Source organism: Pelecanus crispus, chromosome 1 (assembly GCF_030463565.1).
Source record: "Pelecanus crispus isolate bPelCri1 chromosome 1, bPelCri1.pri, whole genome shotgun sequence".
Taxonomy (NCBI): Eukaryota; Metazoa; Chordata; class Aves; order Pelecaniformes; family Pelecanidae; genus Pelecanus; species Pelecanus crispus.
The window spans coordinates 104,014,460-104,038,887 of NC_134643.1; the positions used below are offsets into that span (position 1 = coordinate 104,014,460).

At 37.9% G+C, this 24,428-nt stretch overlaps 1 pseudogene; it reads left to right on the forward strand.

Annotated features, from left to right (window-relative positions):
* Window positions 1–856: 856 nt before the first annotated feature.
* Window positions 857–23,617, forward strand: LOC104033379 (suppressor of tumorigenicity 14 protein homolog; annotated as a pseudogene).
* The last annotated feature ends 811 nt before the right edge of the window (window positions 23,618–24,428 follow it).

The following is a 24,428-nucleotide window of genomic DNA, read 5'->3' on the forward strand; positions in this document are numbered from 1 at the left end:
GTTTGAAAAAAAAGAGGACTTGAATAAAACAGTCTGTCTACAGCTGTAGTTTGTATTCCTGAGCTGTGAGGATTGCCTTCCAATTAAACCCTTTTGTAGCCTCCATGTGATCCGTGTTGGCATTTGCTTGTTCCCTTTTTGTTTCCTGGAGCTGAGGTTTCTTGGGCCTGTTCTGTGTTTTCAGGTTTTGTTCTTTGTGTGCATGTGCACTCTCTCTCTCTCCATGTATGAAATATGTTATTTCCCTGCACATACATTCTTGATTTTCTTATTTTACATGCAGAATGCCCTGAACTTGTTGACTTGCTGGCTTAAAACCGGTTTTAATTCCAAACAGGAAAAGTAAGCATGAATTGCTTTGCAATTACATTTGTTCCACGGTACCAGCTTGAGGCTGGAAAATTCAGGTGGTCTGTGGAATTGTGCATTTCTTCTCTCTCCTAAATTATTTCTGTGGATTCCAGCAGGTTTCATTAGAAGTTGCCTCATTTACCTTGCTTTGGGACTTGCTTTACCTGTAAATTGCTTGCATGTCTATTGCTCTGTGTCATAAATTATTTCCTATTCTTGTATTTCCGAAAGAAGTGGGTAGTTCATCTGTTTTCAAATGATGGGATCCATATCCTACTTAGCCAGTTAGGGAAACAAAGAGTTACAGTGATGGTAACTTTTCCTCCCCACCTTCTTTGATTGCAGATCAGCTGGCTCCAGCTTCATGCAGTATGGCAACAGTGAAATGAGAGAAGCCTGGTGTGCATGGCAGGGAGAGCAGTAAACTATTCTGGGTTATGTTTAAGAAATGAGGTTCATTTAGGACTTTGTTTTTAGTTTGTCAGAAGGCATTTGTCAAGGCACCATGATACGGGCTTTCCCCTCCGGCCAGGTTTCTGTGTACAGCATACCAGCTCCGTATGACTCTCAGCAGACTGCAAGACAGGTAAGAGACACCAGCTAAGCTTTACAGCAGGAACACAGTAAATGATCTCTCTGCCCACTCTGGTGTGTGTTGACCTCTGCTCTTTGCATGCAAATTGCTCCTAACCAAAGTGGTAGCAATTTTTCCCCCGCTTACATAGCTTGATGAAATGCATGCCACAAACAAGGAGGCGAGAAATATGTGGGTTTCATATGTGATGTGGCTGATAACATGAAAGATATTATCTCAATCTAAACCTTTTTAAAAACTGCAAGGTCAAATATACTAAAATATGGTAAAATAGCTCTTCTTTTTTTGTCTTACTAATTGGTGCCTTTCCATGTCTTTCTCTAGGACAGTCTGCATATTCACTGCTGCCCATCCTACAGAGAAGGCTTGTGTCAGAAGTATTGTTTCTTCAAATGGATGAGGTTGTGTTTCTGGAGAAGATGGCTTCTAGGAATATTACCTATAGTTTCTTTAATAGTCACAGTAATTGTGCTAGTCCTGTACTGTTCGTTCTGTAAGTTTTACTCCCCAGCATGGTCTGGATGGGATGGGATGGGACTGCACCATGTGAATGTTTAGTACAAAAAGGTCTGCACTAAGCAGCTAAGAGTGTAATGCGTGTATAAAGGAGAATTTCCCTTCTCCTTAATGTCTTTCCTAAGGCAACAAAATGCATAACAACTAGTGGTTGATAGTTGCACAATAATAATGAAGGTATGTATTTTACCTCTAGATTTTTTGTCTCTGTTTGTGGATACCATCATTATTATAACCATCATCTTTCCCAAGAACTTATAGGAATTAACTGTCTATCCGCTATTCACTTTTTCAAAACAGAATGGGTACCAAACTTATGTACACTCCTTCCTAGATCTCAGCTTATAGACATTAAAATTGTATCTCTCCAGGAGAACAGCGCTGCAAAAAAATGGAATTGTAACGATTAAAGCTTGCTAGTAGAAATGCCTGTCTGAATCTGTACGTCATCCCTCTCCTTTCCTTCTGAGTGTTATTCTGTCAATGGGACTGACTCAACGCTTTGCCTATTATTGCATGTTTCTCTTAAGAACTAATGCCTACCAGTGCCAAGGACAAATACATGCTTCTGCAAGCTGCTTGTTCTGGAAGCTTTTCCATAATGTTATTAGGTGTGCTAATTTTTTTTAATCATTTTTTCTCTCAGCTCCAGCTTTCTCCTTTATTTATATTGGTGGAAGCACAGAATTTCCTAATTTGACTTACACAAATGACCTCAGTGATCCAAAGTCACAGAAATTCCTCCTGCAAGCAGAAGCAATCCAAAATTATGTAAGTTCCCACATAAGTATAACAATAATTTAAAAACACTTATTACAGAATCAGATTGGTAATGAGGAGATTCCAGTTAGTCACAATTTTTTTTTCTTCAAAATAGTATGTTTGAAGCTAACAAGCGCCTTGGCGGTGTACAGCTTTAGGAATGTAGCTGGACAGCTAGGGCTGTGTGTCTTACAGTAAAGCCAGTTTTTCCCAGGTAATAAAACCTGGGTGTTTCAAGGTTATGGGCAAATTATTCTTCTTAAAGGAATTAGGAGTGTGTGGGGTTTTTTTGTTTTACTTTACTCAAAAACTCTTCCTTGCTACACTTTTCTGGTTTGTTTTTTTTTTTGTTTTGTTTTGTTTTTTTGTTTTAAACAGCTCAAATTCAATGCTTAACTTTTCATTTTGTTTTCCCTTATACCCCACAACAATGCTTGCTTTCTTGCACTTCTTATGTGAGTTCCTATTTGTGAGATCAATACTTTTTCCTGAGTACATGTGAACAGTAGTCTTAAAAACAAGGCAGTTCTCTGTTAGACTGTATTTCCCAAAAGGGCTAATCTAGTGTCTCAAAGCTGCTTTGTGCACAGCCAACACAAGTTGCTCATGTCCAGATTATATGCCGGAAAATTAAAGACTGAAACAAAAATATAAATGTATTAATAAAGGCTTCTTTTTCATGGCTAATTATCAAGAGTTATCTCAATGATCTTGAAATGTGATGTGACTTAAAAGTCTTTCTCTTTAGTGGAAATAAATGCACATTTATAATCCTTATTTGATATATTTTATGAAAATGATGGATAGTGTTTGTACCATGGGAGGGGGGTGAGGAAGGGGAAAGGAAGAAATAAGGCAAATACTTTATAGCACAAGAGATTATATTGACACTAAAATGTAACACTTTTTACATTTTCTTTTGCCATTATTTAACTGTCAGTTTGCAGAACCATATGAGTCTTCCTCCTTGGGAAAGTACTACTTCAATTCTGTAGTGGCTGCTTTCAGGTAGGTTCTGTTCCAGCATGTGGTATAAATTCAACATATTCAATTGTGTTTGTCTTATCTTTTTTCATACATTTTAAATTAGTTATCTGGAAAAATTTATAGATCTCTAACAGGGAATGAAAAATGCAGAAATGCACTTAAGTATGTGAGCTAAGAGCTAAGTTAATAGTGTGATTTCTGTCTTGCCCTGTAGAATCAGTGAGAGAAATGAAGTTTGATTAATCATGCCTTTGTCTATGGATTGCTTTGTAGTCTATTCATCTAGTTTAGATTTTTGAAATCACAGTTCAGCAGGGTTTTTCTCTACCACTTGTAGAATCTTATTTTGGTTTTGTCTATTTAAATGAAGTTCCTTTTTAGCTTCTCAAAACAAAACTTAAAGGTATAATTTTGGGCAGGGCACTCTACTTAAGCTCCTGGTGGGAAATGTAAATACGTTGAGCAGATGGCTACTACTATCCTGACAGGCTTTGAAAACTTCTGAAAGGTGAGTCCACAGGCCATTTTGAAAGGAAGAGTGTGATGGACTGTCTCTTTGAATCACTTAAGTAATACTTTGTATATGCACACATACAGATTATTTATTTTAACAAGAATTGTGTGAAATGTATCAACGTACGGGCATAAAATTATATTGTCATATCATGTGAGACTCAATTAAAAATATTAAGGAAAATGTGTCTAGAACTGTAATATGGTCTTAGAAGTGTATAATTTTGCAGCAGGGATGAAAACATCCAATTCCATAAAAATTATTGCAAGGATTTTCTGTGAGGTGTAGTCTTCAGCCTCAGTGTGTTCCTGCCTAAACAGCATATTTTTGTAGTATTTCTACTGTATAGAAAAGGCAATTGTTAAACCAAAGAGCTTTTTGCCGCTGTGTTCAACTGGCTATGAAACTGTGCAAACCAAAAATGTAGACCAGTGGGAAGCATTTCCAAAATGCTAATTGGAGTGTATTTATGATGCATTTTTTTCCCTCCACAGTGAATGAGAGTCTGGCCTTTGAGCTTACTACTGGAATACATTCTGGGCACCACAAGATATGGTTGCTTCTCTTAAAAAATTAACCCCAGTGTAACAAAAAGAAATAGGTAGTAAACAAGCAGCTCACAAGTTCAGTTCTTCTGGAGAGGAAGATTTTGATCATGTTACAATGGAGATTTTTGGTAACAATATACCTGCAATTTAATACCTATTCTGTTTATTTTTCTTTCTCCAGTTTGTGTCTTTGGATTGTATAGCTGATAGTTATTAAATTTCAGTTTCAGATTCCATAGAATATGATGTGATGTTAAAATCAGGTAATTATTCTTCAATCCCAACAAATATCACTTTGGGGAAAAAAACCTGTAACATAAAAATGGCAGTTTCCCACTTACTCTTATATCTGTAGGACCTATGAACTAAACCAGACTAGTGACCTCCCTGGCCCGTGCTTAAAATAAAGGCAAGATGAAAATGCCTTACAGCTCTTATTTTGATATTCTGACCAGAACAGTTGAAATGTAATAGTTCCCACTGAACTGCAATGAGCTGCGGCTCCTTTTTTTGGCATGTTTTAAAAAGCTACTGTATAAAATTATACAAAATTTATTTGCCTTGTGACTAGATAATTTTGATTATTCATAGTTAGTGATCAGTCAAATACTGCAGAGCTTTAATTCCTTTTGCCTGATTTTTCCATATGAAGCAGACCTCAAGATTGGCTTCATATTTTTAGCGTTCTCATTGCATGGAGAGGGGTGAAGAGAAAATGACAAGGGAAGCAGTAGGTGTCAAGCAGAGATGATAGCAGTTGCAGCCAAGCCCCCTCCTGCTTGCTGAGTGTATAGGTTGATGGTGATGATATGTTGTGCTTCTTTGGCCAGAGCAGGGGGAGAAGGTGATGCAGCCTGATAGGGAAAAGGGAATAAAGTTGTAAAAGTAAGGGAAGAGGAGATTAGAGTGGTGAAGAAGTGTGGGTGATTGTTGCTGCCTCTTCTGAAATTTTACCCAATAATTAATTTATCTTTCATCTTAACAGTTCTTCAGCCACTGATCTAGATTCTTTTGTATAGCAGTATCCTTTGACCTGTATGCAAAGCCAGGTAACAACAGGACTCTAACTCTCATGAATCCCAAAAAGTCCTTTTATCAATGGAGGCTGCGGGTTCCTTCTAACTAGGTGGTGAGACTGGTAGTTATCACTTTGCATGGTGTCACTCCAGGCAGCTGTGCATCACACCAGTTATCAGTGTATGATTTCCTTCTTCCTCTGCAGAACAAGATCATTACAAGGTATGATAATACAGAACAAAGATGTTTTACTGAGCTGTACAGAAACTCTCTGAAACTGTCTCGATTTCAAAATGATATCAAACAGGCTTCCAAAATGTAAGATGCCAAATATAATTTAACTAAAAATCTTGTATAAGGCTATGAAAAGATCTTCCATATTATTCCCTCCCCCCCTGCCCCGCCGCAATGAATTACAAATTCCTGTGGGTTTTATTCTACATTATGACTAATTTTTACTGGTTTCAATTTCATGCAGTTGCTGTCACAACTCAAACAGATACAGACTTTAATTCTTTTAGAATATTTTATTCTATTACTTTTAGAAAACATATGTTTTATAGCAGTCCAGTCACAGGCAAATCCCTGTTTATAACAGGGGTGTTGTCTATAGAAGGCTCCATCCCAGGGGTCACTGTGGAGTCCATTTGCATAAGTGAGGTCAGATGATCTTGTCCCCTTCAGTGGCCACACTGCTGCCAGTTTTCAGAGTCAAATTTTATGTACGGTCATGTTATCCACCATGAACCTGTCTTTAACAAAATAAGCAAACAAGTTTCAGAATCTGAGGATGGATGGTCTTAAGGGTTTGTGGTTTTGTTTTGGTTTTTTTTTTTTTTTAAGAACTTTTAGGAAGAGGCTAGCTAAGCATGCAGATTTAGTTAGCAGTGTCTGAAACACACTTATTTAGTAGAGCTTTAACTTACTTCAGATGAGTAGGTAGTCCTCTTCAGCTGTGTTAACAGACTTCTGTCTCTATTCTTATGCAACAAGAGCTTGCTGCTGTTGTCAGACTGTGAGAAAGCCAGGCATGGAGTGAGCACAGGGTTTTTTGTAAGGAGTTAGTCTCAGATTGTAGCATAGCATGGTGAATCCTGTTCCTGATGCTGGGCTGTATCTGCTCTGCTGCTGACTGTGGGTTATTGCCGGAACTGTTATTCCATTGGGTATTATCAGCAATGGCTCCGCATTTTAGGAATAGAAGTGTGGTCAGTCACGTGCATGAAAGTACCTGGAAGCTAGCAAAACCAACATGGGTGTACAATGTAGCATGTTCACAGAACATCGATGCAGTAAGCTGTAAGATGGAAAGTTCAAGAATGTGCATTGATATCTATCTATCAAAGAACTGGAACAGAATTTGGTGACTGAAATGATGATAAAAGCCCTATAGTACCTCCAAAAAAGTTGATTTTTTGGTTACTTTTATTGCCAGCCTAGCAAATGTGTGGTTTTGCATTTGCCTATTATTTTTCTACTTAAGCTAAAAGCAGTTAGTCACATACTTAGGACAGATGTAGCAGAACTACTACTACTAATAACAACTCCAATGTCCATGAGAGACAGGAATTATTGTGTTATAGCCTTCATTGCCTGACATGCAGTTTTAGGAACACACACAGTGACTAAAAAGATTCTCATCAGTTTCAGTAAACAGCAGTAATACAGCTGTTCGGTGACAAATACTGAAGAGTGAGTGAACTGAGATTGTGAGATGTACTGTAAAAGTAGGTGTCCTGTGGACAACGCTTCTCATATGTGCTTGCCTTGCTTTTCTGATGTTACTGTGACAAAAAGTAGAGCTAGAAGATAAGCCAGGCTGTCAACTGGGTAGAAGATCAAGATGCTGAAAGATTTCCATGTGGCAGTGGAGAGGGGGACTCAAATTGTTCATTTTATAAAGGATTTGACAGGTATTACGATAAAAAGGATTTAATAACGTCTGCAAAAGAGAAGCAAGCTACAGATCCATTATCTAGTGTCTCACATAAAGTGGGAGCAGGGAATAGACTGCTAAAAACAGAAGAGGAGTACTTTTAGTTTAAGGTTTAAAAATCTTATTTTAATGCTGCCGCTCTGGATCTTGGTGACAAGTCAAAGAACTTGATGCAGGGGTATGATGGAAATATTCTCTTACTGTGAGGTGTGATCTTAATTGTTTTAATTTGCTGTGCACAGAAAAAGAGACAGCTGTTAGAAATTTTTCACATGTGGATTTGTAAATTAATGAAAAGAAATCTAAAATATGCTGTGGATTTCAAAATGGAAGAAATATAAGAGTGAATTTACAGATGCAAGAAATAGCATCACAGATTGCAAGTGATAGTAAGTATTCAAGCTTCAGGATATGAATTAACTCATCATTATTGTTTTAGAGTGGTTTCAAGGATTCCCGGGGAAAGAATGGCACGCACACACAGACTATCTAGCAGCACAAAAGGCTTTATTAACTACACTAAAAGAGTTTAGCAAAGCAATAGTCTTACCAACCCGAGGACTGTGAGGAAGATGGTCCATCCGTACATTCTTGTGCCGTCTTGCGCTGCGAGTTCAGCCCAGCGGTCGGTAGCTGCCGGCTTTACGTGGGTGTCCCCACGGAGGCAACGGTGACCTTGCCGTACACCAGCCCACCCCTCTTCAGGAAATCCCGGTATTTGTATTGCAGGAGGAATGGGTTTTGACGCATGTGACCAGAGAGTGCCAAAAACATGCCTCGGTTGTAACAAAGGGAGACTGGCACATACGCCCGCTGGTCAGGCGCGCTGCACACGACGTAGTCATCCTGTCTATTGGTTCATGGGCTTTGTTCACGCGACATATTACCATAATCCAGCAGTCACGTATCAACCTTGCTCAAGCCAATAACAAGATGCTTACAAAGCAAGCAAAATCATGAGCTGTGCCTTGTATCTTCCCAGTTACACCTCTTTGCTGACCACAGAGATATGAAAGCTGAGAAATGATCCTCCCTCACATTTCTCAGCCCCCTCAACTCCAGGATCAGCAATTTCAAACAATTTCAAATTTCAAACAATAAATTTTCTGTCTCCTGTGTTAACTGCATTCCTTGGCTATCTACTTCTCACCTAGTGTCCATCCACAGACCAAAATTCCATCTTTTAACCCTTCCATACACAATTATTTAAACCAAAGGAGAACAATAAGAAGAAATAGTTGCCATGCATGGGGCTCCACATCTTGTGTGACAGCTTTTGTGACATGAAACCAAACTGAATGTTAATAGATTAGAAATGCTTTGGGCTTGTTATCTGCTGCACAGATGCTGCACAACACTGCTGCACTGGCACTTGTTGCCTTTTCAGTGCTACCCGCTACTACTCAGTACCACTATTGCTACTCAAGTAACAATCTGGCACTGCCTTCTTGATGCTTCTACAGGTCTGAAAACTCCAGGGCACCAGTTAGGCAATAGGCAAAAATATCTGTGATGTTGACTCTGAAGTGACTCAACCTCAATGCTGGGAAACTCTAGCATCTCATGTAGTATCTATTGAGTGGAACAATAAAAGGGAAGTGGTAGTCAGGGGTACACTTCTGAAACACAGATGACCAGGTCAGTGTTACTTCTGCCCAGTTTATCAGCAAAGATGACTGGAATGTGGGAATTTTTTTTTTTTTTTAATTTCTTAATTCAATTTTTGTAATATTTCAGATGGTGCGAACCTGGGACCTGGACTCCTCCTGTTGTACGTTTAACTTCGTCAAGTAATGTAATGTTGCTTACCTTCTCACTGGACCAAAGAGAAGAAAGCAACATATTAAAAGCTCACTTTCAAGCCATTCCTAAAATTGGTAAGTAATTAATAGAAACAACCATGTGATGTAAGCACACTTATTTCTCTTGTTGTCTCTAAAAAATTTTCAAAATTGTCTTAATTTCTGTTATATTCATGTTTGCATTTACTATGTTACCTAAAAGAAACCAAAAACACTAAGGACTGGATATCTAGGAGAGTTCTTGGTAGAAAATAAAACCTCAAAGATATTGTTCAAATGTGGAATGAATTTTCAGAGAACTGACACACAAACTTCATGGTTTATGTGAAGTTAGTCAGAGGTTTCACTTCATTGTGCTACCTGGTTTTTAATTTTTGAAAATGTCTGCAGAAAGATCAGAAGTAAGTTGGAAGGGGGAGGTCTGTTGTGTCCACATTTAATTGCTTCTTCCACTTACCACGAAAGAACATTTAAAAAAAAAGCCAGTCAGAGGTGTTTTGTGCTTACCCTTAAGTGTAATTTGATCCAAAAATAAGAGAAATTCAGAGTGATGGGGAAGTGGAAGTTGCATGATTTTCTGTTAATACAGGCAAAACGTGAGTTTAACTGTCACAACCCATTCTTCTAACTTTGTACATAGAGAAAGGTCCTAGCAAGTAAACTAGGCTCTGTACTTTAGCCCAGCTGAGATAATTATGTTCTTTGCTGATATATTTCTCTCGCAGTGTGTGGTGGTCATTATATTTCCTGGAATGGGACACTGAGTTCCCCTTATTACCCAAGTTACTACCCACCAAACATTGACTGCAGCTGGATCATCAGAGTAAGTGCTGGGAAATCTTCTGAGTAATGATGACTTTGCTCTATGTGATATAGACATAAAACTGGGAGAAATTGCCTTCGTTGTGGGTGAAATTAAAGGAAAACATACTAAGACCACTGACCTGACTTCTTCTCAGGCACCCATTTCTTTCCTGTCCTATATACAAGTGCCAGCGATGGGAGGCAAACATTGTCAGCTTCCAAAAGGCTGAGTATTATTCATGACAGAAACAGTGACGAATTAGATGAAAACACCTAGCAGCCAGAGAAAATCACTAATAGTCAGGGCTTGGCTTCTATGTCAGAATGAAAAAGTGGTCATGTATGATGGACACCACACCGTATTTACCTGAACTCTGCAGAAACAGGACCTTCTCTCACTCAGAAATTCAGCTCTGGATTTCCAGCAAGCCCTGTGGCAGGACCTAGAATCTGCTCATGATTTTCACCAACTTTCTGGTGTCTTTATCTGTTGCTCCATTAAGCACTTCACTACTTTTTTGACTTTCCCTGGAAAAGGATGCTCTTCATGTCTATGAGTTGGTAACAGCCTCCACCTTTCACTGCTCAATGAAAATTATTAGTAGCTTGTAACACAAAACTCATCTATATGCAGGAAAGGGAAGAAAAAGGCTTTCTAAAATAGACAGGTCATAGCTAATGCACTTGAGTGACCAGCTGCCATAGATATCTTAAATCTCTTATTTGACCTACAGGAACAAGTACAAACATAGCATGAACCTCAGATATAGTGCTTTGTGCTGGCTGCGCAAAAGATTACACTCATTTATCTGGCACAGTCTGGCCAAAGTGGGGTCTAAAAGACTTCTATACATGCTTAAAATAGCAAAATCTTTTGGTTCTTCAAAGGTGCTTATTTGCATCATAAAAATATGCAGTATTTTCAATCTGATAAGTAAACCAAGATTTACCATCTTAGAAGCACAGGACTTTTCATTTTGTGGATGTGTGTGTCAGCATATTTATCCTCGGATTTTTAGGCACCTTTGCCTGGCTACAAGCTCTCACTAAAAATCCTCGTAATACAAATTCAAGAGAAGTCTCCAGGGTCCAGTAAATGTGATAAAGATTGGTTAGAAATTGATGGGGTTAGGTGAGTAAATACACTATTTTCTGACATATTAATTTGCACTTTGATGCTCTGCACAACGTACTATACTTAAGAAAAAACATCTCACCACTTCCAGAGCAGAAAGAAACATTTCAACAAGAATCGGCATGCTTCCGCTGAATTTTGGCAGAATAATGTTCTTAATCCTGCCCTAGTACAAAACTTCTGTCATCATGTTAATTTAAGCATCCTGCTTTTTCTACAATATTAGGCATGTACTTCCTTTGTTGTTCCCCTTAACAGCAATGACATAGAAATCTGCAGGTTTTGATGCAGCTGCAGTTGAACTGTAAATTCCTGGCAATGGTTTTGACATGGGTCAAGAGCTTGCGTCATCTGAAGTTTCATTTTCTATACGACTTACTCTTCAGTGAATGTAATTTTTTTCTGTAAATAAGACAAATTGCAAAGTGTGTACTTAAAAAAAAACCCAAAACAAATTAAAATAATAAACAAAAACCCAAACAAAACAGTATTCAGAGTGATTTGACTCCTGGAAGGAGCGTACTAAAACCAGCAACAGCTGTTGGATTTGGCTGTATGAGTCCATTACTGGATTTGTAGCCTTTTGGGTTTGCAAACACAAATGGGAAATCTGAAATCAAGCATGCTTAAAAGTTGTTTGTATTTATAAGGTAGATTCTGACATTGATCATCTTGCTGTATTTTGTTTCAAAGTCTGCTAGTCCCAGAAAATTGTGGAGTGGAAGGCATTTGTAAATAGACTTTCTAATACTTCTGTTGGGTGGTTTTAATGCTGAAAAAATAACTGATCTTTATTGTATTGTTTTAAAGCTTTTGGGCATTGGTACCCTTCAGTAAAAGGAGAGGTAGCTGGATGATAAAGGTCAGTTTGGTTAGAAATTAATTATTCTCACTTTTGCCTTGCTAGATACTGTAAAGGTCTTCCAGAAAATAACAGAAACACAGAATACAGCTATTCTGTCGCAATCAACTTCCATTCTGATGAACTGGTTACCCACAGAGGGTTTTATATTGAATACAAAGCCTTCAGTCTCACAGATTGTAAGTGAATAAACATACACTTTAATTTTTCAGGAGAAACCTTTGAGAAAGCATACTTGACAGACCAACCACATACAAATTGACCTGCCTTTTTTTTCTTAACCTAATTGCAAAAGACAAATGTTTAAAATGTTACTATGTATTTAATTGAAAATACAGCTGTACAGAATTAGATAAAAGATCCTTTTAGAAGCTGGTACTTATTTTCTAACTTTTAACAACACTTCTGTAAAATGGGAAGTAAAAGTAAAATTTCCGGATTTCTGTAGATCTAATCATTTGGCATTTTTCTAACATCTTAAAATAGTCAAGCTGCAACATGAAAATAATATGGCAGAGAGGCTCTTAGCACAACTCTTCCACCAACAGGAGTTAACCATGAATAGTCAGTCTTTTCTTTAAAATATCAACTCAATGTACTCTGGATCAGCTTCCAGGTTTAGACAAACTATTTAAGTTTTCACTGAGAGTCAATGAAGACCCCTTGCTAGCACGTGTTGCAGAAATATGACTGAGTTTCCTACAGACCTTTCCTGACTCCCCTGTCTCTGTGCTTCTGGAGCAGTGTTAGGCTTTTTTTGTTTTGGGTTTTTTTTTTTTTTTGGGGGGGGGGGGGGGGGAGCTTCCAGAGGGTGGAACAAGGATTTTCAGAAAACGTATATATTTACTTGTGATATTTCTTAGAAAAGATACATCTGCAGTATATTCTTTGTAAATGCTTTCTCTTCAGTAGTTTCCAGAAACATTATCTCTTTGTTTCCAAACCAACCAACTTCTTTTTCCCAATTAACATCTAGGTAGCTGAAGTTGTCTGTGATTTCAAGAGATCAGTTCAGTTTGTGAAACCTCTTTAGATCCTCAGCTCGCTTGACTGGGTGTAGTTCTGTTCATTGCTGACTTAGAAGTATTTATATATAAAGATCTCTGGTACAGATTCTTGCTTCGTGTCTTTCATTAGAAATAAGTGGCAGATTTTGTGGTCAGTCATTCTATAGGACTCAGATATTTTCAGGAATTTCTGTTTCCACCAGTGCGTGTCTTTTTCTACTGCAAAAGTTACAAACTGTACTGTGTCCTGTGGCTACTCTGGTTTCTGCCTCAAAAACGGTTCAGAGACGAGTCAAAGCCTAAGAATACCTTTTTCTACAGAGAAAATCCCCAGTCTTTATTGTGTGTAAAAGTCATTACTTTCTGTGTGCTCTGCTCTGTTTCTAGCACTGAGCCAGCAAGCAGATGGCTAAGTCACAATATTAAGGATCTGTATTAAGACTCGCCAGGAGGGGTGGATTAGCTGTGATGTGTCAGTATCAAGTTGTGATACAGTAAAGCCATTTGTGGAGGGCTATCTGAGAGAGCAGAGTGTACTGAGAGCACTGGTCTTCCACGACAGCCTTGCCTGTAGCAATAATAAGAGGGAGGAAAACAAAATATTCATTTTCTCCTACATCTTTAGTACCTGCAGCCACCCACATCAGATTAGCTTCCTCCTATTGTTGGGAGCCTACCAAAGCACAGTTATTAAAATCACAGGCTCTGCTCTCAGAGTTGACCTGGAAAGCAAATGTCAGCCATCAGCTGAATAACTTCAGGGAACGGTGAAGAGAACACAGACAGACTCTTGCTTTGAGCTAGTGCTGGCTGCACAGTGTGTGGTTTCCTCCCACTGGCGTCACATGCAAGGTAGTGAAAAGGACTAAATGACTCCAGATCAGAATTGATTAAATAAATATGGGACATAAGTGTTTGGTCCTTCAATCTCACTTAGCTGCCTGTGGTGCTAGAGGGGAAAACATTTAAGTTGACTTGACCTGGTCAGAAACAGGAATTTTTTTGTTACTTATTCTTCCACAGATCATCCATCTGTGTGTATAAGCCAATGTCTGGGGCTGGATTTTTTTGCTGGCACATCTGAAAAAGTAGAAAAGAACAAACATTTTTGACATATTGCAGAGAAACACCTTAGCATTAATACTAATTGTTAGTTGAAGTGGAAGTGAAAAATTCTTGGTGAAAGACAGTTTCATAATGAAATTGCTAGGTTTGAAAAGTTTTTGATAAAGTGCTTATTCACATCAGACTTGAAGTTGGAGTGTAGTAGCACAGAGATGAATTTCTACAACATTATAATGTCAGGAAATTTGTAGTTATAATACAAAGGAGAAAGCCTAGTTTTGACTTCCCCCTGCTCCGCCTCCATAGATGCTCCTGTGTAAAATATATTCCCTTAACAAATTGAAGAGGTATAGTAATTATGTATCTGTGGTGAATCACTTTCAACTCTTAGAGTGAGGCAGTAAAGGTGAATTTAATTTTCTAAGTCCATTTAGGTGAATATTAATTCATTTAATTCAGACTGCTTGATAAAAGTCTTTGGTAGATTATGCCAGGTAAAATAGCTTTTCCTTTTTTAACATTCAGTTTAGTTTATAAATTATGCTAGCCTTGGTTTTCAGTAGCCATTTTAATATTTCTTCATGGTACAGTGCTGCATCAATGCATTTAGACTGTGACAGCATTTCTAGTGCCTTTAATTTCTTATTTTTCTAGCTTGTCCTTAGATGTGCAGATAGAACATGCATTCCTTCAAGCAAATAGTCTGAAGGCTGGAAAGGCTGCTCAGATGATAGTGATGAATTAGGTTGTAGTAGGGGAACTATGTCTTGTTTGTGTTCTCCTCTAAACAGTTTGTTCTAGGAAGTTTAGAGGCTGGCTCAAATTACCTCTAAAATATTGGTGGCTATCTTTAAGAACACGTGAAGGATGTGGGTGAAGATCTAAAAGTGTGGAGAAGAGGTTGTGTAATACATCTCTTTAAAGAGTGAGAGAACAGAAAAAATAGGAAGGAAATTTTACACCAATGTTTACAAGTTAAGCTTCCAAAAAACAACAAGAGATCAAAGTAAGCTATTTATAAACAGTTTAAAAAGTATTAAAAACCAGCATGGAGTTTTTTATTTTGTTTTGTTTCTCTGCTGTTAGAGCATAAATAGAGAAGTTGTACTTTTGACACTGTCTTGTGTGACAAACTTATCAGTAAGTAAAGGAAACAGTGGGGGGAAAAAAAAAAAAATAGAAAACTGTTTCCAGGGAATGATTGCCAATGGCTCATTACCAAAATGGAAGTATATTTTTATTGTAATTCTGCCCATATCTGTTATGGGACATCTCATAATTTTTGTTAGTGATCTAAATGATGGATTAGAGAAGATGCTTATAAAATAGGGAAAGTGCCACACAATAGAAAGAGCAATGGATATATAAATGATCCTGACAAGCTGAAGAATATATATGGAGAAAATTATATTCCATTTAATAAAGACAAGATCTGAACTTAGACAATCCACATGCATATTTGATTACCTAAGTTGCTTTTGTGCTGAAAAATGGCTGGGGGGTGATATGATAGTGGCTCAAAAGCTGACTTGAGAGGCACAAAGTCATACAATTTTCTGTGTGTGTTTCGTGTCTGGTGTTTTGTTGTTCATTTTTTTTTAAAGTGTCACACTAAGATGTAAGACAGGAGTTTGAAAAGATCTTCCCAGTCAACAGTGGGAAGGCTTCAGCTAGAATACTGTGTCCAGATTGGACACTGCACATCAAAGAAGCTAGGGAACAATGAAGAGATGCCAGAAAGAGTGACCAGAAAGTAATCCAGGGTCAGAGAGCGCAGCACAAGCTGGATAAGGCAACCAGTCTCTCTGTCACTGAAAGCTATCAAAACAAAGATAGACTAATGTCTGACAGAGATGGCACAGTAACATCAAGGCAGCCTCTGGTAGGGAGTGTAGCACATGGCTGCTAGCCAGCTATTTGGATTATAAAGCACGTACACACCTTTCTTCTTCAGGCTGTAATCCAGAACAGTTGAACTGTGGTGATGGGAAGTGTAAGCATTGGTATAAGTCTTGTAAAGATGATGAAAGCTGTAGGGAGGACAGTGATGAAAACAACTGCTGTAAGTATATATTTTTAGCTATTTTCCAAAAGACAGTGGAAGGCAGAAGCAGAAATATGCTTATTTTAATGGATAAATGTATTTCTATATATTTCTTCACAGCACAAAGTACAAGTTTTGTAATAGTGAAAACAAAACATGCAGAGTATAACTAGCTCTTGGGAGAGTCTAAACAAGAAATTAATGAAGAAAAATCCAAGAAAACAATTATTTTAGTTAGATGACCTAACCACAGATTGCTGGTGATCCTGTTAGAAGAATACTTTTTCTCCAACTGCTGCCAGATCACTACCAAATAATGTAAGGGAGAGAGACATAATAGCTCTGGGGCTTTTGCCCTTTGCCACATCCATAGTCTCTTTATGCTAGATACACCATGGTTATGGACATTGCTGGTACTACTAATGTCTCCCTAGTGACTTGCTGCATTTTGCCTTTATAATTTTTGCCTTGCTTTGAACCTTAGGTCCTTGAGGTAGCCAGGACTATGTCCTTGTTTGTTGGCAGGGGGGCAAAATCTCCCTACCATTGCTTAGAGTTCACTATAAACAACTGATAATAAGACAATAGTAATGGAAGCCTATTGCTGAGATCTGTCAGGATTACCACATGGTGAACTGTGATAGCCCTTGGCCAAAAATTGCTCAGATGGAGGTATAAAGCTCTTCCACAATTTTCTCAACTTTTCACTTAAAAACAAAAAGGTTGACTTCCAGATGATATCTGCTGTGAAGATTTGTAATTTGTAATGCCAACAGCACTGGTGATGGTAAAACAACAGATCTGACAAACCTGTCTTGCTCAGTTTAGAGAAGCAAAATGGAAGTGAGGACAGTTGGAGGCTCTTCTGTTTTTCCTCATGGACAGTGGAGACTGAAATTAGTCTGATCATTAATCAGAGTGGAACATTCCCCTGTCCCCTCTCCATAGTGGGACCAGTTTGCACCAGTACAGACTATGACTTCAAGCAGACTAGAATGTGTAGCTTTGAACAACTTTCACCACTAAGTTGCACGTGCAAGTTTTTTTAAAATAATTTGAAACCATGGCTCTAAACATATGGCACTATCTTCTCTCTTTTATTTCAGCCTACAAAAGTTGTTCCCCTTATGAAAACAAATGCCTCAATGGAAAATGCTTGCTGAAGCCAAATCCTGAGTGCGATGGGAAAAGTGACTGTGCAGATGGATCTGATGAAATGAACTGTGGTGTGGTAACATTTATTTTAAAATGAATTGATGACTTCGGGAAATTAATCAGGAATTTGTGCTATGGTCAACCATTATTGAATTAAGAATTGATTAAATCTGATGTGAATTTATGAATCTCCTGGTAACATCTGTATGAAAATGTCTGTCTTGGATTTTGCACTGCTTCATTTTAAATCCACTGATCCATTCTGCCTGTGATGACTTATTTCAAGCAATGCACAATTCTAAGCTGGTAGGTCATAGTGCTTGTTTGAGCTGAATGAAATGCAGTGAAGGAGCTGTGTATGTAAGGAGGGACAAGATACGAGATTTTATTCAAGTGAACTTTTGGAAACAACCCAGCTTAGAATTGTGCTTAAATGGTTTTTTTTGAGTTATTGAACTCTTTAGAAAGCTGTAAGGGAGGATAGGCAATGATTGGTTTATTACTGACCTGCCCATTGAGTGAAAATGGGCAAGTACCCTTACCTTTTTACCAATTGCATATTAAGAAAATACCTTTTTTTTTTTTTTTTTCCCCCAACAGCTTTGAGGTCTATGGATAAAAATGTATGTATTAAGCATAGCAAAGTGAAATGACCTTGTGGTTTTTGTTACTATTTTATTCAATTATTTCTATTAGCTAGTGGAAGACACCAGCTTAAGAAAAACAGAATTGTTGGAGGTGAAGATGCAAGATGTGGAAAGTGGCCTTGGCAAGCAAGTTTACAGATGGGAGCACATGGCAATGTGTGTGGTGCATCTGTTATTTCCAATAGGTGGCTCACATCTGCTGCCCATTGCTTCCTGGATTCTGATTCTGTGAGGTATGAAGAAGTTATACTGTCATAGAGTATGCACAGTTTAATCACCTTACAGTGTTGCTTTCAAAAGTCTGCAGTAGCTGTTCGTTGTCTAGATAAGTTGATTCAGGGTATAGCTCTGTGACATGATATCACTACAGGAACCCTCAATATTCTGCTGGCTTCAAAAGTCCTAAGTACCTGAAGTAATTATTTTGCCTCCATTGCCAGTGAATCCTGCATGATAAAACACACTGTTAGATTTAGGGTAAACAACATTTTTTCTAGAAAGCAGGGATTTTCTGATTAGAAGCTATGGCCTTTTCTCCCAAGGAAAGGTCTATTTATTGATAAGTGGAATGTAAAACTTGCCAATGTTCAGTTTAGGTAGTGTAAATTGAAAAGACATGCCTCCTACCTGTGGCAAGGAGGAAATAGAGTTTTATAATACACTTTTCTGACTTCCAAAGCATGGTGCATTGCAAGGAATTTGTCTTATAGCTCCAAGAAAGTATTATTTTCAAAATGGTAAGTAAACCCATTACTTAATGTTTTAGGTGACAGAGACTATAGCGCATCTATCTTCCTAAGTGGCATTCTACTCCATTTGCTTTGGTTTCAATTAATCTCATCAAATAGTAGATGTAAGTAGAAGAAAAGTAGATAAAACAGAGTGAACTGACACTCTATTACTTTCTAATGGGATGTTCTAAAAACATTCTCTTTACAGACACTCTGTTCCTTCAGGATGGAGCACATATATGGGCTTACATACCGTTAATGAAAAGAGCAATTGTGTAGCTGTGAGATCAATCAAAAGGATTGTTGTCCACCCACAGTATGACCAATCTGTCTCGGACTATTACATTGCCCTGTTGGAAATAGAAACACCTGTATTCTTTAGTGAGCTGGTACAGCCCATTTGTTTACCCAGCACCTCTAGAGTATTTGTTTATGGAACTGTCTGCTACGTAACTGGCTGGGGAGCCATAAAAGAAAATAGTATGTTCATTTCCTGGATATACTTCTTGCAAGTTTGGCTTAATTTTAAACTCTAACAATGAAATATTTATAGTCCTAAGAAAAAATATCTGTGGTTTACTTAGTAGGTCTAAAAAAGCTAGAAAATATCCCCTTAGCTACAGTCTGTGAATTCCAAATGTTTGCTTGGATGGCAGGTGATAAGTGCCAATATGTGTACTTGGGTGTCACAGACCATTGAAAAACAAATGATCATAGATTTACAAAAATATGCCCCTTTTCATGCTCATGATAATTCTGCCTTTCTTAATATGCCTTTTTTAAAAAAAAGATTTAAATCTAGAGAATAACATAATAGCCTAATGAAGAGCAAATGGTTTTACAACTGTCGTGGTTTAGCCCCAGCCAGCAACTAAGCACCACGCAGCCGCTCGCTCACTCCCCCTACCCCGATGGGATGGGGGAGAGAATCGGAGGAGTAAGAGTGAGAAACACTCCTGGGTTGAGATAACAACAGTTTAAGAATTGAAATAAAGTAAAATAGTAATGCTAATAGTAACAGTATAATAATGATAATAATAATAATGATACACGAAGCAAGTGATGCACAATGCAATTGCTCACCACCCGCCGACCGATACCCAGACAGTTCCCGAGCAGCGATCGCTGCTCCCTGGCCACCCCCCCCCAGTTTCTATACTGAGCATGACGTCATATGGTATGGAATAGCCCTTTGGTCAGTTTGGATCAACTATTCTGGCTGTGCCCCCTCCCAGTTTCTTGTGCGCTCGGTAGAGCATGGGAAGCTGAAAAAGTCCTTGACTAGCATAAGCAGTACTCAGCAACAACTAAAAACATCAGCATGTTATCAACATTCTTCTCCTACTAAATCCAAAACACAGCACTATGCCTGCTGCTAGGAAGAAAATTAACTCTATCCCAGCCGAAACCAGGACAACAACTCATGCATTCTTACAATGTCTTGCTTTTTAACAAGATGATGTAGGTAATATTTAAAAATCAGTGTAATGGTATGTGAAAAAACCATATTTTTCTATCTTACCTGTTTTGTTCCCCACCCACCCTCAGAGCCAAATGAGCAAACAAACCAAAACCCAGTACTTCCTCTGATCATCCAGGTACTGAAAAGGTTGTGTTCACTGTTGAGCCAAAATATGACTGAGGATATTTAGTTCAAAATGACACCTTATGCTAATACTATAGTACAGAATTAAGCTCTTAACATCACTTGTGACTTACAGGTTTGGTCTCTTTTTTAATTATTCCCTCCCCCCACCCAATCAGCTTCATTCCTCAGGTCCTTCCCTAGAAGTGAAAGGATGGAAAAGAATGTAGGAATTTCATTTGCTAGGACTTGGACAATGTTCGGAGCACAAATAGCAACAAAAAGCTTTGGGCATAATTTGAAATGGCATCCAAAATTAGTCATATTGTGTGAAATCTTGTATTACAATTTGCATGGCTTTTTTTACTACTTTCTGGCAGAAGACACTCATAAGGATAAAGACTAAGGAAATGGAGATGTGGTACATAGGGACCTCTATGTCTAGAGGGTAGTGTAGACAACAGCTTTCAAAAGCTGAAAGCAGGCAGCAATTGAAGGGAAGGAAATTACTCTCCTGCCATCAGCTGGGTAGATTTTTGAGTTTGGATCAATTCTGTTTTGTTTTGACAAGTGTTATATCTGTTAGAAATCTGTACCACCATAACCTCTGCAATACCATTTGTATTTTTGCTAGGTCATCTTGCCAAAACACTGCAGGAAGCTCGATTTGAGAATAATTAATCAAAGTGTTTGCAACCAGTTGTATGATGATCTTATCACATCACGTATGCTGTGTGTTGGGAATCTTAATGGTGGCATTGATGCATGCCAGGTAATCTGGAACTTGTGGAGAAACTACAAAAAAATGTTTGCTTTCATTAGAAAACTGTTCAGACTTGTGGGGTTTGTGTTTTGGTCTTAGTAATAGAGTGAAATGTCTTGAGTGTATGGTTAATTTTATATGGCAGTTAAAGGCTCTCCAAAATAAGGAAGGAAATTTGTCATAGATAATCTCTGAATCTCTTGAGAAATGTTGCTTTGCAAAGGTAAGGGGTAAAAGGTGTTGAAAAGAATTCTTTTTCTTCTTCAACAGTTACGTTTCCTATAAAAGTAGAGAGATGTAAGGGTAAAGGGAATAAAGTTAGAGCCATCTGTGAATTTTTTTTTTTTTTTATTATTTTTAATGTCTGGATTAATAAAGTACTGTAACAGTATGATAAGTAATGTATTGTTACAAAGAAATGCAGAAGGCAAAGGTAAGCTAGGTTTGATAAATGCAGTCGCAGTGCTGCCTTTTAGTTTCATATGTTCATTCAATTATAATTACAAGTTTTGATTACATCATGGTATTGTCAATTATATGACCTAGTTTATTTGCACACACACTCAGAAACTTCTCTTTGGATGTACTTCAACTGTCTTGACTCTGCCTTCTTTTTCCTTCTCAGTTGTTAAACTAGTTGTGTACTTTATCAGCATTTAAACTTATTATGATGTATATCCACTTTCAAAATTACAAACATGGCCATTACACGAGTTACTGTGTAAAGGGAGAGAAATGTGTAACTGATTTTAGACTGTGCTAATGTGATAGGATTTCTCTGTAATATATAAATTTTACTATTTTTATGCAATAGGATAATTTTTGCAAGATCATATATCTTAATGGGTCAAACTTCTTTATACACAATAGACTATTTGCAGGATCTTCCTGCAGTCTCTAAGTTCTAATTCAACGAATTATTATTTTTGTTAACAATATGTGCAGTTTGTGTATAATCTTAGGCCTTGGAATTGTTTTGCAAAACATGTTGTTTTAGAGGCTTGATATTCCCCCCAAAAATGTGTCGCTTAAGAGATGCCCTTGAATTTTTAGATGGACATTCTAACCAATTTGGCTATCTATCTTACTGGTCAATCCAGTTTCTAACATAATATGCTGCGTTTGAGTCCTAGCATGATGGCTCTCTGGGCCTCTAAGTTCTTAGTCTGAGTAGCATCTTTGCTATTTCTTTCTTTTCAGTCACTAGTATATTTCCTCTGCAATGCTATAGAGGAATGATGTTGGCAGTTCAGGAAATCCCCACAGCACCCTGAAACCCTTTTACTACAGTTCCAGACATGTGGGCATCCTGATTTGTTTCATTTCTTCACAGACATCTAAGCTGTGCATGTGCTGCACAGGTTATGTGAAGCTTCTAAACACCTTTTAGCTTTAGAGGATGTGATACTTACAGTGAGAAATAAAACATTTCCTCTTTCAGACTCTGTTTTCTTATCACTCTAGGCTGTTCTTTGGTCTTGGTTGCTCTTTTTAGGATCCTTCCTCTCCACCAGCATACAGCCTCTTTGGTCTTTCAGAACTGCCTGTGTAACTGGCCAGAGTACATAGCCTGCTTTCTCAAGTCACTTTGAGATCAGCCTCTTGGATTATAAAAGTTGCCAGTACAGCAGGAGCCTGAGAGAGAGGAAGAACTGTTCTGGTTTCTTTTCTTATCTCTAGATAATTTTGTTTGGTTGGGTGACGAAGACTTTCTATTGTTACTCTTTTCTTGGTACATGTCTTCTGACATTTTCCATGTTTTAGCTCTAGCTAGGGGCAATAAACAAACCCCAGGGTCAACTTGGAGGCTGCCGACTGCGTTGTATGCATAAGAAACAGCGGCAGAGATGAGCTGCATTCATAACTGCTTGGAGTTCTGTGAACTGGTCTGTTCACAGAAGGCATACAAGGTTAAAACAGTGAAGGGCACAAAGTATTTGTGAGCCCAAATGCATTCTGATCCTGTGAACTGAACTAAGTGGGAATTTTTACCTTTCTGTTGCTGTACAGAGCTGCATCTTCCCTTTGAGAAGCCAGTTCTTATTTGCATGTTCTTTAGTCTTTGTTTTCCTCTTCATGAATGTAGACACAGTTTTGATTATGAAACTGCTGGTAATACTTAATTGTGCATGGTTTGGTTTTTTGGTTGCTTTTTTTGTTGTTGGTTGGTTGGGGGTATGTGGTGTCTTTTCTGTTCCTATTAAATAGGTAGTATAAGAGTTCTGCCTTCAACCTGTGAACAATTTATGGTCAAGTGGTAGCAGAATTCCTGCTTCCCATCCGTGTCTTCTCCTCTCCCCACTCAGCCTGTGATCAGTTGCTTTACGAATCCTGTAATGGGACATTAGCAATGAGTAATTTTTTAAACTTCTTCTTGCCATTGCTTTATATTGATTAGTGTGCTACTTCCATAGGTAAAAATAATTAATAATTATTTATGTAAAATAAATTGAATAAATTTGATGTCTACCTGGGTACATTCTATCCAGAAGTAAGATTCTAATATTAAGTTATAATTTGGGAAAGAGAGGAGCAGGTATTTACTGTCCTTAAATAACCTAACTTTTGCTACAGTGCTCTGTGTGTGTGTGTGCACGTGCACGCACTAATGGCCGAACTACCTTCATTTTAGGGAGATTCTGGAGGTCCCCTGGTCTGCCCAGGAAAGGGAAATAGATGGTACCTTGCTGGCATTGTGGGCTGGGGTGAAGGATGTGCTCAGCGCAATCATCCTGGTGTATATGCTAAGGTGACGGCATTTTATGACTGGATTCTTCAGAATACAAACTGATGTGCCAAGGAGAAAATGCAGATCATCTGCCTTATGAAAGCTGCTTCCTACAGTAGTCTATCATGTCCATCTTTGATGACATAACATGAAAATGCCATTGACTATTTCTTTGTGAAAGAATGCACTTTCCTAATGAAGAATCTGTCATTTGTTGTTCACCTAGCAGTAACCGTTCAGATTCAGAGCAACTTCAGATTCCTTATGGAATCATCTTCCTTATCCACAGCAGAAGAAACAGCACTGCCTTAAAAACAACATAAAATGGACTAAAACCTGTAACAAAAATCCAGCCAAATATTTCTTTCACAAATCTTCTCCCCTCCTTCCATCTCCTTTGCTATGTATATATCTATATGTTTCCACATACACATAGCCAGATATTCATGGCCACATCCCATATATGTTCAACTTACCATTATGAATTAGTGATGTTACAGGATTCTGAACATAAATCATTATTTCATGTTTCTTGAAAATACAAGTACTATAATCAGTATAGTGTACAAAGCTGAGATTAATTAATATTCTAGTTATGCTGCCACTGCATGACTGTTCCTTTCCGGGCTATAACTTTAGGGCTGGTTTCTGTGTTTTTCTAAAAGCATCAGATATATAGCTCACAAATGTTAGGATGCAAGAAATTTTCATTAAAGAACTGGAAGACCATCATTCAGGTTTTTTGGGATGATGTTTAAATAAGAGGAAAGGAATACTCAGTTTTAATTAATTAAACAAAAGTAAACTTTGGTATTTTCTTACATTCTGTTTACAATTTGAACATATTTGTAAAGTCTGATGTTTGCAATATGTT